Below are 13903 nucleotides of genomic sequence, written 5' to 3' on the forward strand. Positions count from 1 at the left end.
CTATCTATCTATCTATCTATCTATGACTCTCGATATCTAACTCTCTTGCTTGCTATCGCTTCCCCAATGGTCAGTAGCATAGTAGCATAACAGCAGATCACGGACCACTGTCAATCAGATGCTTGCCTTGCCGTCCATCCATCTATTTATCTAGCTAGCTATCTATCTATGACTCTCGATATCTAACTCTCTTGCTTGCTATCGCTCCCCCAATGGTCAGTAGCATAGTAGCATAACAGCAGATCACGGACCACTGTCAATCAGATGCTTGCCTTGCCGTCCATCCATCCATCCATCTATCTATCTATCTATCTATGACTCTCGATATCTAACTCTCTTGCTTGCTATCGCTCCCCCAATGGTCAGTAGCATAGTAGCATAACAGCAGATCACGGACCACTGTCAATCAGATGCTTGCCTTGCCGTCCATCCATCCATCCATCTATCTATCTATCTATCTATGACTCTCGATATCTAACTCTCTTGCTTGCTATCGCTCCCCCAATGGTCAGTAGCATAGTAGCATAACAGCAGATCACGGACCACTGTCAATCAGATGCTTGCCTTGCCGTCCATCCATCCATCTATCTATCTATCTATCTATGACTCTCGATATCTAACTCTCTTGCTTGCTATCGCTCCCCCAATGGTCAGTAGCATAGTAGCATAACAGCAGATCACGGACCACTGTCAATCAGATGCTTGCCTTGCCGTCCATCCATCCATCTATCTATCTATCTATCTATGACTCTCGATATCTAACTCTCTTGCTTGCTATCGCTCCCCCAATGGTCAGTAGCATAGTAGCATAACAGCAGATCACGGACCACTGTCAATCAGATGCTTGCCTTGCCGTCCATCCATCCATCTATCTATCTATCTATCTATGACTCTTGATATCTAACTCTCTTGCTTGCTATCGCTACCCCAATGGTCAGTAGAATAGTAGCATATCAGCAGATCATGGACCACAGTCAATCAGATGCTTGCCTTGCCGTCCATCCATCCATCTATCTATCTATCTATCTAGCTATCTATCTAGCTATTTAGCTAGCTATCAATCTATGACTCTCAATATCTAACTCTCTTGCTTGCTATCGCTCCCCCAATGGTCACGTATGTTGCATTCAACGACAAAGAAAATCGTGTGCTGGAAATGATTTCTGGCAACTGTGAAGGAACTGCACGACTGCAGCAAGCACAACACCTCCGTCTGTGTCTGTTGCGCAATCGGTCAGCGTGTTCGGCTGTTAACCGAAAGGATGGTGGTTTGAATCCACCCAGGGACGGCCCACTTTTCCCCCCGCCCCTTGTTATTGTTTCTACTTCTGGCGGTCACCTTGCCAGACTGCGGCTACAGTAACCTTAAGCTGCTTGCTGCGGACGGCCATCTTGGAAAAATGTATTGAGTGTTTCGAAACTTCCTTTCCATTGCCTAGGCCAACATAAACCAAGGCACTGCTAGGAGTCGAACCCAGGGTTTCCTGTTTACGAGACAGGCGCTTTGACCAACTAAGCCACGGTGCCAGGACTCTCCCATTCCCCAGTGCCTACACTCAGGCGTAAGAAACAAAACAACAAACCAAAACAAAACAAAACAAAACAGAACAAAACAAAACAAAACAAAACAAAACAAAACAAAACAAAACAAAACAAAACAAAACAAAACAAAACAAAACAAAACAAAACAAAATCTGGATGCAGGCTGCAACAAAGGAAGCACACAGAGGTGAAAACGTAAGGTTGACGGGAGCAACAAGCTCCCTGTTGCGACTGTCCAGGGGCGGCAATGGGAATTGGACGTTAGGTAAGTAGCATAGTAGCATAACAGCAGATCACGGACCACTGTCAATCAGATGCTTGCCTTTCCGTCCATCCATCCATCTATCTATCTATCTATCTTTGACTCTCGATATCTAACTCTCTTGCTTGCTATCGCTCCCCCAATGGTCAGTAGCATAGTAGCATAACAGCAGATCACGGACCACTGTCAATCAGATGCTTGCCTTGCCGTCCATCCATCCATCCATCTATGACTCTCAATATCTAACTCTCTTGCTTGCTATCGCTCCCCCAATGGTCACGTATGTTGCATTCAACGACAAAGAAAATCGTGTGCTGGAAATGATTTCTGGCAACTGTGAAGGAACTGCACGACTGCAGCAAGCAAAACACCTCCGTCTGTGTCTGTGGCGCAATCGGTCAGCGTGTTCGGCTGTTAACCGAAAGGATGGTGGTTTGAATCCACCCAGGGACGGCCGAATTTTCCCCCCGCCCCTTGTTATTGTTTCTACTTCTGGCGGTCACCTTGCCAGACTGCGGCTACAGTAACCTTAAGCTGCTTGCTGCGGACGGCCATCTTGGAAAAATGTATTGAGCGTTTAGAAACTTCCTTTCCATTGCCTAGGCCAACATAAACCAAGGCACTGTTAGGAATTGAACCCAGGGTATCCTGTTTACAAGACATGCGCTTTGACCAACTAAGCCACGGTGCCAGGACTCTCCCATTCCCCAGTGCCTACACTCAGGCGTAAGAAACAAAACAAACCAAAACAAAACAAACCAAACCAAACCAAAACAAAACAAAACAAAACAAAACAAAACAAAACAAAACAAAACAAAACAAAACAAAATCTGGATGCAGGCTGCAACAAAGGAAGCACACAGAGGTGAAAACGTAAGGTTGACGGGAGCAACAAGCTCCCTGTTGCGACTGTCCAGGGGCGGCAATGGGAATTGGACGTTAGGTAAGTAGCATAGTAGCATAACAGCAGATCACGGACCACTGTCAATCAGATGCTTGCCTTTCCGTCCATCCATCCATCTATCTATCTATCTATCTTTGACTCTCGATATCTAACTCTCTTGCTTGCTATCGCTCCCCCAATGGTCAGTAGCATAGTAGCATAACAGCAGATCACGGACCACTGTCAATCAGATGCTTGCCTTGCCGTCCATCCATCCATCTATCTATCTATCTATATATGACTCTCGATATCTAACTCTCTTGCTTGCTATCGCTCCCCCAATGGTCAGTAGCATAGTAGCATAACAGCAGATCACGGACCACTGTCAATCAGATGCTTGCCTTGCCGTCCATCCATCCATCTATCTATCTATCTATCTATGACTCTCGATATCTAACTCTCTTGCTTGCTATCGCTCCCCCAATGGTCAGTAGCATAGTAGCATAACAGCAGATCACGGACCACTGTCAATCAGATGCTTGCCTTGCCGTCCATCCATCCATCTATCTATCTATCTATCTATGACTCTCGATATCTAACTCTCTTGCTTGCTATCGCTCCCCCAATGGTCAGTAGCATAGTAGCATAACAGCAGATCACGGACCACTGTCAATCAGATGCTTGCCTTGCCGTCCATCCATCCATCTAACTATCTATCTATCTATGACTCTTGATATCTAACTCTCTTGCTTGCTATCACTACCCCAATGGTCAGTAGAATAGTAGCATATCAGCAGATCATGGACCACTGTCAATCAGATGCTTGCCTTGCCGTCCATCCATCCATCCATCTATCTATCTACCTATCTATGACTCTCGATATCTAACTCTCTTGCTTGCTATCGCTCCCCCAATGGTCAGTAGCATAGTAGCATAACAGCAGATCACGGACCACTGTCAATCAGATGCTTGCCTTGCCGTCCATCCATCCATCTATCTATCTATCTATCTATGACTCTCGATATCTAACTCTCTTGCTTGCTATCGCTCCCCCAATGGTCAGTAGCATAGTAGCATAACAGCAGATCACGGACCACTGTCAATCAGATGCTTGCCTTGCCGTCCATCCATCCATCTATCTATCTATCTATCTATGACTCTTGATATCTAACTCTCTTGCTTGCTATCGCTACCCCAATGGTCAGTAGAATAGTAGCATATCAGCAGATCATGGACCACAGTCAATCAGATGCTTGCCTTGCCGTCCATCCATCCATCTATCTAGCTATCTATCTAGCTATTTAGCTAGCTATCAATCTATGACTCTCAATATCTAACTCTCTTGCTTGCTATCGCTCCCCCAATGGTCACGTATGTTGCATTCAACGACAAAGAAAATCATGTGCTGGAAATGATTTCTGGCAACTGTGAAGGAACTGCACGACTGCAGCAAGCACAACACCTCCGTCTGTGTCTGTGGCGCAATCGGTCAGCGTGTTCGGCTGTTAACCGAAAGGATGGTGGTTTGAATCCACCCAGGGACGGCCCACTTTTCCCCCCGCCCCTTGTTATTGTTTCTACTTCTGGCGGTCACCTTGCCAGACTGCGGCTACAGTAACCTTAAGCTGCTTGCTGCGGACGGCCATCTTGGAAAAATGTATTGAGTGTTTAGAAACTTCCTTTCCATTGCCTAGGCCAACATAAACCAAGGCACTGCTAGGAGTCGAACCCAGGGTTTCCTGTTTACGATACAGGCGCTTTGACCAACTAAGCCACGGTGCCAGGACTCTCCCATTCCCCAGTGCCTACACTCAGGCGTAAGAAACAAAACAAAACAAAACAAAACAAAACAAAACAAAACAAAACAAAACAAAACAAAACAAAACAAAACAAAACAAAACAAAACAAAACAAAACAAAATCTGGATGCAGGCTGCAACAAAGGAAGCACACAGAGGTGAAAACGTAAGGTTGACGGGAGCAACAAGCTCCCTGTTGCGACTGTCCAGGGGCGGCAATGGGAATTGGACGTTAGGTAAGTAGCATAGTAGCATAACAGCAGATCACGGACCACTGTCAATCAGATGCTTGCCTTTCCGTCCATCCATCCATCTATCTATCTATCTATCTTTGACTCTCGATATCTAACTCTCTTGCTTGCTATCGCTCCCCCAATGGTCAGTAGCATAGTAGCATAACAGCAGATCACGGACCACTGTCAATCAGATGCTTGCCTTGCCGTCCATCCATCCATCTATCTATCTATCTATCTATGACTCTCGATATCTAACTCTCTTGCTTGCTATCGCTCCCCCAATGGTCAGTAGCATAGTAGCATAACAGCAGATCACGGACCACTGTCAATCAGATGCTTGCCTTGCCGTCCATCCATCCATCTATCTATCTATCTATCTAGCTATCTATCTAGCTATTTAGCTAGCTATCAATCTATGACTCTCAATATCTAACTCTCTTGCTTGCTATCGCTCCCCCAATGGTCACGTATGTTGCATTCAACGACAAAGAAAATCGTGTGCTGGAAATGATTTCTGGCAACTGTGAAGGAACTGCACGACTGCAGCAAGCACAACACCTCCGTCTGTGTCTGTGGCGCAATCGGTCAGCGTGTTCGGCTGTTAACCGAAAAGATGGTGGTTTGAATCCACCCAGGGACGGCCCACTTTTCCCCCCGCCCCTTGTTATTGTTTCTACTTCTGGCGGTCACCTTGCCAGACTGCGGCTGCAGTAACCTTAAGCTGCTTGCTGCGGACGGCCATCTTGGAAAAATGTATTGAGCGTTTAGAAACTTCCTTTCCATTGCCTAGGCCAACATAAACCAAGGCACTGCTAGGAGTCGAACCCAGGGTTTCCTGTTTACGAGACAGGCGCTTTGACCAACTAAGCCACGGTGGCAGGACTCTCCCATTCCCCAGTGCCTACACTCAGGCGTAAGAAACAAAACAAAACAAAACAAAACAAAACAAAACAAAACAAAACAAAACAAAACAAAACAAAACAAAACAAAACAAAACAAAACAAAACAAAACAAAACAAAACAAAACAAAACAAAACAAAATCTGGATGCAGGCTGCAACAAAGGAAGCACACAGAGGTGAAAACGTAAGGTTGACGGGAGCAACAAGCTCCCTGTTGCGACTGTCCAGGGGCGGCAATGGGAATTGGACGTTAGGTAAGTAGCATAGTAGCATAACAGCAGATCACGGACCACTGTCAATCAGATGCTTGCCTTGCCGTCCATCCATCCATCTATCTATCTATCTATCTATGACTCTCGATATCTAACTCTCTTGCTTGCTATCGCTCCCCCAATGGTCAGTAGCATAGTAGCATAACAGCAGATCACGGACCACTGTCAATCAGATGCTTGCCTTGCCGTCCATCCATCCATCTATCTATCTATCTATCTATGACTCTTGATATCTAACTCTCTTGCTTGCTATCGCTACCCCAATGGTCAGTAGAATAGTAGCATATCAGCAGATCATGGACCAAGTCAATCACATGCTTGCCTTGCCGTCCATCTATCTATCTATCTATCTATCTATCTAGCTATTTAGCTAGCTATCAATCTATGACTCTCAATATCTAACTCTCTTGCTTGCTATCGCTCCCCCAATGGTCACGTATGTTGCATTCAACGACAAAGAAAATCGTGTGCTGGAAATGATTTCTGACAACTGTGAAGGAACTGCACGACTGCAGCAAGCACAACACCTCCGTCTGTGTCTGTGGCGCAATCGGTCAGCGTGTTCGGCTGTTAACCGAAAGCATGGTGGTTTGAATCCACCCAGGGACGGCCCACTTTTCCCCCCGCCCCTTGTTATTGTTTCTACTTCTGGCGGTCACCTTGCCAGACTGCGGCTACAGTAACCTTAAGCTGCTTGCTGCGGACGGCCATCTTGGAAAAATGTATTGAGTGTTTCGAAACTTCCTTTCCATTGCCTAGGCCAACATAAACCAAGGCACTGCTAGGAGTCGAACCCAGGGTTTCCTGTTTACGAGACAGGCGCTTTGACCAACTAAGCCACGGTGCCAGGACTCTCCCATTCCCCAGTGCCTACACTCAGGCGTAAGAAACAAAACAAAACAAAACAAAACAAAACAAAACAAAACAAAATCTGGATGCAGGCTGCAACAAAGGAAGCACACAGAGGTGAAAACGTAAGGTTGACGGGAGCAACAAGCTCCCTGTTGCGACTGTCCAGGGGCGGCAATGGGAATTGGACGTTAGGTAAGTAGCATAGTAGCATAACAGCAGATCACGGACCACTGTCAATCAGATGCTTGCCTTTCCGTCCATCCATCCATCTATCTATCTATCTATCTTTGACTCTCGATATCTAACTCTCTTGCTTGCTATCGCTCCCCCAATGGTCAGTAGCATAGTAGCATAACAGCAGATCACGGACCACTGTCAATCAGATGCTTGCCTTGCCGTCCATCCATCCATCCATCTATCTATCTACCTATCTATGACTCTCGATATCTAACTCTCTTGCTTGCTATCGCTCCCCCAATGGTCAGTAGCATAGTAGCATAACAGCAGATCACGGACCACTGTCAATCAGATGCTTGCCTTGCCGTCCATCCATCCATCCATCTATCTAACTATCTATCTATGACTCTCGATATCTAACTCTCTTGCTTGCTATCGCTCCCCCAATGGTCAGTAGCATAGTAGCATAACAGCAGATCACGGACCACTGTCAATCAGATGCTTGCCTTGCCGTCCATCCATCCATCTATCTATCTATCTATCTATGACTCTCGATATCTAACTCTCTTGCTTGCTATCGCTCCCCCAATGGTCAGTAGCATAGTAGCATAACAGTAGATCACGGACCACTGTCAATCAGATGCTTGCCTTGCCGTCCATCCATCCATCTATCTATCTATCTATCTATGACTCTTGATATCTAACTCTCTTGCTTGCTATCGCTACCCCAATGGTCAGTAGAATAGTAGCATATCAGCAGATCATGGACCACAGTCAATCAGATGCTTGCCTTGCCGTCCATCCATCCATCTATCTATCTATCAATCTAGCTATCTATCTAGCTATTTAGCTAGCTATCAATCTATGACTCTCAATATCTAACTCTCTTGCTTGCTATCGCTCCCCCAATGGTCACGTATGTTGCATTCAACGACAAAGAAAATCGTGTGCTGGAAATGATTTCTGGCAACTGTGAAGGAACTGCACGACTGCAGCAAGCACAACACCTCCGTCTGTGTCTGTGGCGCAATCGGTCAGCGTGTTCGGCTGTTAATCGAAAGGATGGTGGTTTGAATCCACCCAGGGACGGCCCACTTTTCCCCCCGCCCCTTGTTATTGTTTCTACTTCTGGCGGTCACCTTGCCAGACTGCGGCTACAGTAACCTTAAGCTGCTTGCTGCGGACCGCCATCTTGGAAAAATGTATTGAGCGTTTAGAAACTTCCTTTCCATTGCCTAGGCCAACATAAACCAAGGCACTGCTAGGAGTCGAACCCAGGGTTTCCTGTTTACGAGACAGGCGCTTTGACCAACTAAGCCACGGTGCCAGGACTCTCCCATTCCCCAGAACCTACACTCAGGCGTAAGAAACAAAACAAAACAAAACAAAACAAAACAAAACAAAACAAAACAAAACAAAACAAAACAAAACAAAACAAAACAAAACAAAACAAAACAAAACAAAACAAAACAAAACAAAACAAAATCTGGATGCAGGCTGCAACAAAGGAAGCACACAGAGGTGAAAACGTAAGGTTGACGGGAGCAACAAGCTCCCTGTTGCGACTGTCCAGGGGCGGCAATGGGAATTGGACGGTAGGTAAGTAGCATAGTAGCATAACAGCAGATCACGGACCACTGTCAATCAGATGCTTGCCTTTCCGTCCATCCATCCATCTATCTATCTATCTATCTTTGACTCTCGATATCTAACTCTCTTGCTTGCTATCGCTCCCCCAATGGTCAGTAGCATAGTAGCATAACAGCAGATCACGGACCACTGTCAATAAGATGCTTGCCTTGCCGTCCATCCATCCATCTATCTATCTATCTATCTATCTATGACTCTCGATATCTAACTCTCTTGCTTGCTATCGCTCCCCCAATGGTCAGTAGCATAGTAGCATAACAGCAGATCACGGACCACTGTCAATCAGATGCTTGCCTTGCCGTCCATCCATCCATCTATCTATCTATCTATCTATGACTCTCGATATCTAACTCTCTTGCTTGCTATCGCTCCCCCAATGGTCAGTAGCATAGTAGCATAACAGCAGATCACGGACCACTGTCAATCAGATGCTTGCCTTGCCGTCCATCCATCCATCTATCTATCTATCTATCTATGACTCTTGATATCTAACTCTCTTGCTTGCTATCGCTACCCCAATGGTCAGTAGAATAGTAGCATATCAGCAGATCATGGACCACAGTCAATCAGATGCTTGCCTTGCCGTCCATCCATCCATCTATCTAGCTATCTATCTAGCTATTTAGCTAGCTATCAATCTATGACTCTCAATATCTAACTCTCTTGCTTGCTATCGCTCCCCCAATGGTCACGTATGTTGCATTCAACGACAAAGAAAATCGTGTGCTGGAAATGATTTCTGGCAACTGTGAAGGAACTGCACGACTGCAGCAAGCACAACACCTCCGTCTGTGTCTGTGGCGCAATCGGTCAGCGTGTTCGGCTGTTAACCGAAAGGATGGTGGTTTGAATCCACCCAGGGACGGCCCACTTTTCCCCCCGCCCCTTGTTATTGTTTCTACTTCTGGCGGTCACCTTGCCAGACTGCGGCTACAGTAACCTTAAGCTGCTTGCTGCGGACGGCCATCTTGGAAAAATGTATTGAGCGTTTAGAAACTTCCTTTCCATTGCCTAGGCCAACATAAACCAAGGCACTGCTAGGAGTCAAACCCAGGGTTTCCTGTTTACGAGACAGGCGCTTTGACCAACTAAGCCACGGTGCCAGGACTCTCCCATTCCCCAGTGCCTACACTCAGGCGTAAGAAACAAAACAAAACAAAACAAAACAAAACAAAACAAAACAAAACAAAACAAAACAAAACAAAACAAAACAAAATCTGGATGCAGGCTGCAACAAAGGAAGCACACAGAGGTGAAAACGTAAGGTTGACGGGAGCAACAAGCTCCCTGTTGCGACTGTCCAGGGGCGGCAATGGGAATTGGACGTTAGGTAAGTAGCATAGTAGCATAACAGCAGATCACGGACCACTGTCAATCAGATGCTTGCCTTTCCGTCCATCCATCCATCTATCTATCTATCTATCTTTGACTCTCGATATCTAACTCTCTTGCTTGTTATCGCTCCCCCAATGGTCAGTAGCATAGTAGCATAACAGCAGATCACGGACCACTGTCAATCAGATGCTTGCCTTGCCGTCCATCCATCCATCTATCTAGCTATCTATCTAGCTATTTAGCTAGCTATCAATCTATGACTCTCAATATCTAACTCTCTTGCTTGCTATCGCTCCCCCAATGGTCACGTATGTTGCATTCAACGACAAAGAAAATCGTGTGCTGGAAATGATTTCTGGCAACTGTGAAGGAACTGCACGACTGCAGCAAGCACAACACCTCCGTCTGTGTCTGTGGCGCAATCGGTCAGCGTGTTCGGCTGTTAACCGAAAGGATGGTGGTTTGAATCCACCCAGGGACGGCCCACTTTTCCCCCCGCCCCTTGTTATTGTTTCTACTTCTGGCGGTCACCTTGCCAGACTGCGGCTACAGTAACCTTAAGCTGCTTGCTGCGGACGGCCATCTTGGAAAAATGTATTGAGCGTTTAGAAACTTCCTTTCCATTGCCTAGGCCAACATAAACCAAGGCACTGCTAGGAGTCGAACCCAGGGTTTCCTGTTTACGAGACAGGCGCTTTGACCAACTAAGCCACGGTGCCAGGACTCTCCCATTCCCCAGTGCCTACACTCAGGCGTAAGAAACAAAACAAAACAAAACAAAACAAAACAAAACAAAACAAAACAAAACAAAACAAAACAAAACAAAACAAAACAAAACAAAACAAAACAAAACAAAACAAAACAAAACAAAACAAAACAAAACAAAACAAAATCTGGATGCAGGCTGCAACAAAGGAAGCACACAGAGGTGAAAACGTAAGGTTGACGGGAGCAACAAGCTCCCTGTTGCGACTGTCCAGGGGCGGCAATGGGAATTGGACGTTAGGTAAGTAGCATAGTAGCATAACAGCAGATCACGGACCACTGTCAATCAGATGCTTGCCTTTCCGTCCATCCATCCATCTATCTATCTATCTATCTTTGACTCTCGATATCTAACTCTCTTGCTTGCTATCGCTCCCCCAATGGTCAGTAGCATAGTAGCATAACAGCAGATCACGGACCACTGTCAATCAGATGCTTGCCTTGCCGTCCATCCATCCATCTATCTATCTATCTATCTATGACTCTCGATATCTAACTCTCTTGCTTGCTATCGCTCCCCCAATGGTCAGTAGCATAGTAGCATAACAGCAGATCACGGACCACTGTCAATCAGATGCTTGCCTTGCCGTCCATCCATCCATCTATCTATCTATCTATCTATGACTCTTGATATCTAAATCTCTTGCTTGGTATCGCTACCCCAATGGTCAGTAGAATAGTAGCATATCAGCAGATCATGGACCACAGTCAATCAGATGCTTGCCTTGCCGTCCATCCATCCATCTATCTATCTATCTATCTAGCTATCTATCTAGCTATTTAGCTAGCTATCAATCTATGACTCTCAATATCTAACTCTCTTGCTTGCTATCGCTCCCCCAATGGTCACGTATGTTGCATTCAACGACAAAGAAAATCGTGTGCTGGAAATGATTTCTGGCAACTGTGAAGGAACTGCACGACTGCAGCAAGCACAACACCTCCCTCTGTGTCTGTGGCGCAATCGGTCAGCGTGTTCGGCTGTTAATCGAAAGGATGGTGGTTTGAATCCACCCAGGGACGGCCCACTTTTCCCCCCGCCCCTTGTTATTGTTTCTACTTCTGGCGGTCACCTTGCCAGACTGCGGCTACAGTAACCTTAAGCTGCTTGCTGCGGACGGCCATCTTGGAAAAATGTATTGAGCGTTTAGAAACTTCCTTTCCATTGCCTAGGCCAACATAAACCAAGGCACTGCTAGGAGTCGAACCCAGGGTTTCCTGTTTACGAGACAGGCGCTTTGACCAACTAAGCCACGGTGCCAGGACTCTCCCATTCCCCAGTGCCTACACTCAGGCGTAAGAAACAAAACAAAACAAAACAAAACAAAACAAAACAAAACAAAACAAAACAAAACAAAACAAAACAAAACAAAACAAAACAAAACAAAACAAAACAAAACAAAACAAAACAAAATCTGGATGCAGGCTGCAACAAAGGAAGCACACAGAGGTGAAAACGTAAGGTTGACGGGAGCAACAAGCTCCCTGTTGCGACTGTCCAGGGGCGGCAATGGGAATTGGACGTTAGGTAAGTAGCATAGTAGCATAACAGCAGATCACGGACCACTGTCAATCAGATGCTTGCCTTTCCGTCCATCCATCCATCTATCTATCTATCTATCTTTGACTCTCGATATCTAACTCTCTTGCTTGCTATCGCTCCCCCAATGGTCAGTAGCATAGTAGCATAACAGCAGATCACGGACCACTGTCAATCAGATGCTTGCCTTGCCGTCCATCCATCCATCTATCTATCTATCTATCTATGACTCTCGATATCTAACTCTCTTGCTTGCTATCGCTCCCCCAATGATCAGTAGCATAGTAGCATAACAGCAGATCACGGACCACTGTCAATCAGATGCTTGCCTTGCCGTCCATCCATCCATCCATCTATGACTCTCAATATCTAACTCTCTTGCTTGCTATCGCTCCCCCAATGGTCACGTATGTTGCATTCAACGACAAAGAAAATCGTGTGCTGGAAATTATTTCTGGCAACTGTGAAGGAACTGCACGACTGCAGCAAGCACAACACCTCCCTCTGTGTCTGTGGCGCAATCGGTCAGCGTGTTCGGCTGTTAACCGAAAGGATGGTGGTTTGAATCCACCCAGGGACGGCCCACTTTTCCCCCCGCCCCTTGTTATTGTTTCTACTTCTGGCGGTCACCTTGCCAGACTGCGGCTACAGTAACCTTAAGCTGCTTGCTGCGGACGGCCATCTTGGAAAAATGTATTGAGCGTTTAGAAACTTCCTTTCCATTGCCTAGGCCAACATAAACCAAGGCACTGCTAGGAGTCGAACCCAGGGTTTCCTGTTTACGAGACAGGCGCTTTGACCAACTAAGCCACGGTGCCAGGACTCTCCCATTCCCCAGTGCCTACACTCAGGCGTAAGAAACAAAACAATCCAAAACAAAACAAACCAAAACAAACCAAAACAAACCAAAACAAAACAAAACAAAACAAAACAAAACAAAACAAAACAAAACAAAACAAAACAAAACAAAACAAAACAAAATCTGGATGCAGGCTGCAACAAAGGAAGCACACAGAGGTGAAAACGTAAGGTTGACGGGAGCAACAAGCTCCCTGTTGCGACTGTCCAGGGGCGGCAATGGGAATTGGACGTTAGGTAAGTAGCATAGTAGCATAACAGCAGATCACGGACCACTGTCAATCAGATGCTTGCCTTTCCGTCCATCCATCCATCTATCTATCTATCTATCTTTGACTCTCGATATCTAACTCTCTTGCTTGCTATCGCTCCCCCAATGGTCAGTAGCATAGTAGCATAGCAGCAGATCACGGACCACTGTCAATCAGATGCTTGCCTTGCCGTCCATACATCCATCTATCTATGACTCTCGATATCTAACTCTCTTGCTTGCTATCGCTCCCCCAATGACAGGCAATCCCGCGTGACAGGCGGGGATACTCACCACTATACTAACGAGGAGCCGGGCTTGCCACCTCCCACCTTCTCCGCCCCCAGATCTTTCGCCACGCCCCTTTCCGATTCTGAATGTCTCAGGGCAAGGCGAGGGCAGCATCGCTGCCTCCCCTGCCTGCTTTATTCCACCTTGTTAGTGTCCTTCGGTCAGCTCAGGCTCCGGAAAGCAGTCCTGGACCGCGACCCGTTGCGCTAGGGCTCCGCCGGGCAGTCAGGATGGCCGAGCGGTCTAAGGCGCTGCGGTCAGGTCGCAGTCTCCCCTGGAGGTGTGGGTTCG

At 46.3% G+C, this 13903-nt stretch overlaps 12 non-coding genes across 12 annotated transcripts; 5 read left to right on the forward strand and 7 right to left on the reverse strand.

Annotated features, from left to right (window-relative positions):
* Nucleotides 1-1453: 1453 nt before the first annotated feature.
* On the reverse strand, nucleotides 1454-1527 carry trnat-cgu (transfer RNA threonine (anticodon CGU)). Its single transcript has one exon. It is a non-coding gene; the product is annotated as a tRNA-Thr (tRNA).
* A 656-nt stretch (nucleotides 1528-2183) lies between these two features.
* Nucleotides 2184-2257, forward strand: trnan-guu (transfer RNA asparagine (anticodon GUU)). Its single transcript has one exon. It is a non-coding gene; the product is annotated as a tRNA-Asn (tRNA).
* Nucleotides 2258-4157: 1900 nt separating this feature from the next.
* trnan-guu (transfer RNA asparagine (anticodon GUU)) lies at nucleotides 4158-4231 on the forward strand. Its single transcript has one exon. It is a non-coding gene; the product is annotated as a tRNA-Asn (tRNA).
* Nucleotides 4232-6667: 2436 nt separating this feature from the next.
* On the reverse strand, nucleotides 6668-6741 carry trnat-cgu (transfer RNA threonine (anticodon CGU)). The gene has a single exon. It is a non-coding gene; the product is annotated as a tRNA-Thr (tRNA).
* Nucleotides 6742-8176: 1435 nt separating this feature from the next.
* Nucleotides 8177-8250, reverse strand: trnat-cgu (transfer RNA threonine (anticodon CGU)). Its single transcript has one exon. It is a non-coding gene; the product is annotated as a tRNA-Thr (tRNA).
* Nucleotides 8251-9364: 1114 nt separating this feature from the next.
* trnan-guu (transfer RNA asparagine (anticodon GUU)) lies at nucleotides 9365-9438 on the forward strand. Its single transcript has one exon. It is a non-coding gene; the product is annotated as a tRNA-Asn (tRNA).
* A 164-nt stretch (nucleotides 9439-9602) lies between these two features.
* On the reverse strand, nucleotides 9603-9676 carry trnat-cgu (transfer RNA threonine (anticodon CGU)). The gene has a single exon. It is a non-coding gene; the product is annotated as a tRNA-Thr (tRNA).
* A 639-nt stretch (nucleotides 9677-10315) lies between these two features.
* On the forward strand, nucleotides 10316-10389 carry trnan-guu (transfer RNA asparagine (anticodon GUU)). Its single transcript has one exon. It is a non-coding gene; the product is annotated as a tRNA-Asn (tRNA).
* Nucleotides 10390-10553: 164 nt separating this feature from the next.
* Nucleotides 10554-10627, reverse strand: trnat-cgu (transfer RNA threonine (anticodon CGU)). Its single transcript has one exon. It is a non-coding gene; the product is annotated as a tRNA-Thr (tRNA).
* Nucleotides 10628-11860: 1233 nt separating this feature from the next.
* Nucleotides 11861-11934, reverse strand: trnat-cgu (transfer RNA threonine (anticodon CGU)). The gene has a single exon. It is a non-coding gene; the product is annotated as a tRNA-Thr (tRNA).
* Nucleotides 11935-12719: 785 nt separating this feature from the next.
* trnan-guu (transfer RNA asparagine (anticodon GUU)) lies at nucleotides 12720-12793 on the forward strand. The gene has a single exon. It is a non-coding gene; the product is annotated as a tRNA-Asn (tRNA).
* Nucleotides 12794-12957: 164 nt separating this feature from the next.
* Nucleotides 12958-13031, reverse strand: trnat-cgu (transfer RNA threonine (anticodon CGU)). Its single transcript has one exon. It is a non-coding gene; the product is annotated as a tRNA-Thr (tRNA).
* Nucleotides 13032-13903: the final 872 nt, after the last annotated feature.

This window comes from Amia ocellicauda, unplaced genomic scaffold, assembly GCF_036373705.1.
Source record: "Amia ocellicauda isolate fAmiCal2 unplaced genomic scaffold, fAmiCal2.hap1 HAP1_SCAFFOLD_207, whole genome shotgun sequence".
NCBI lineage: Eukaryota > Metazoa > Chordata > Actinopteri > Amiiformes > Amiidae > Amia > Amia ocellicauda.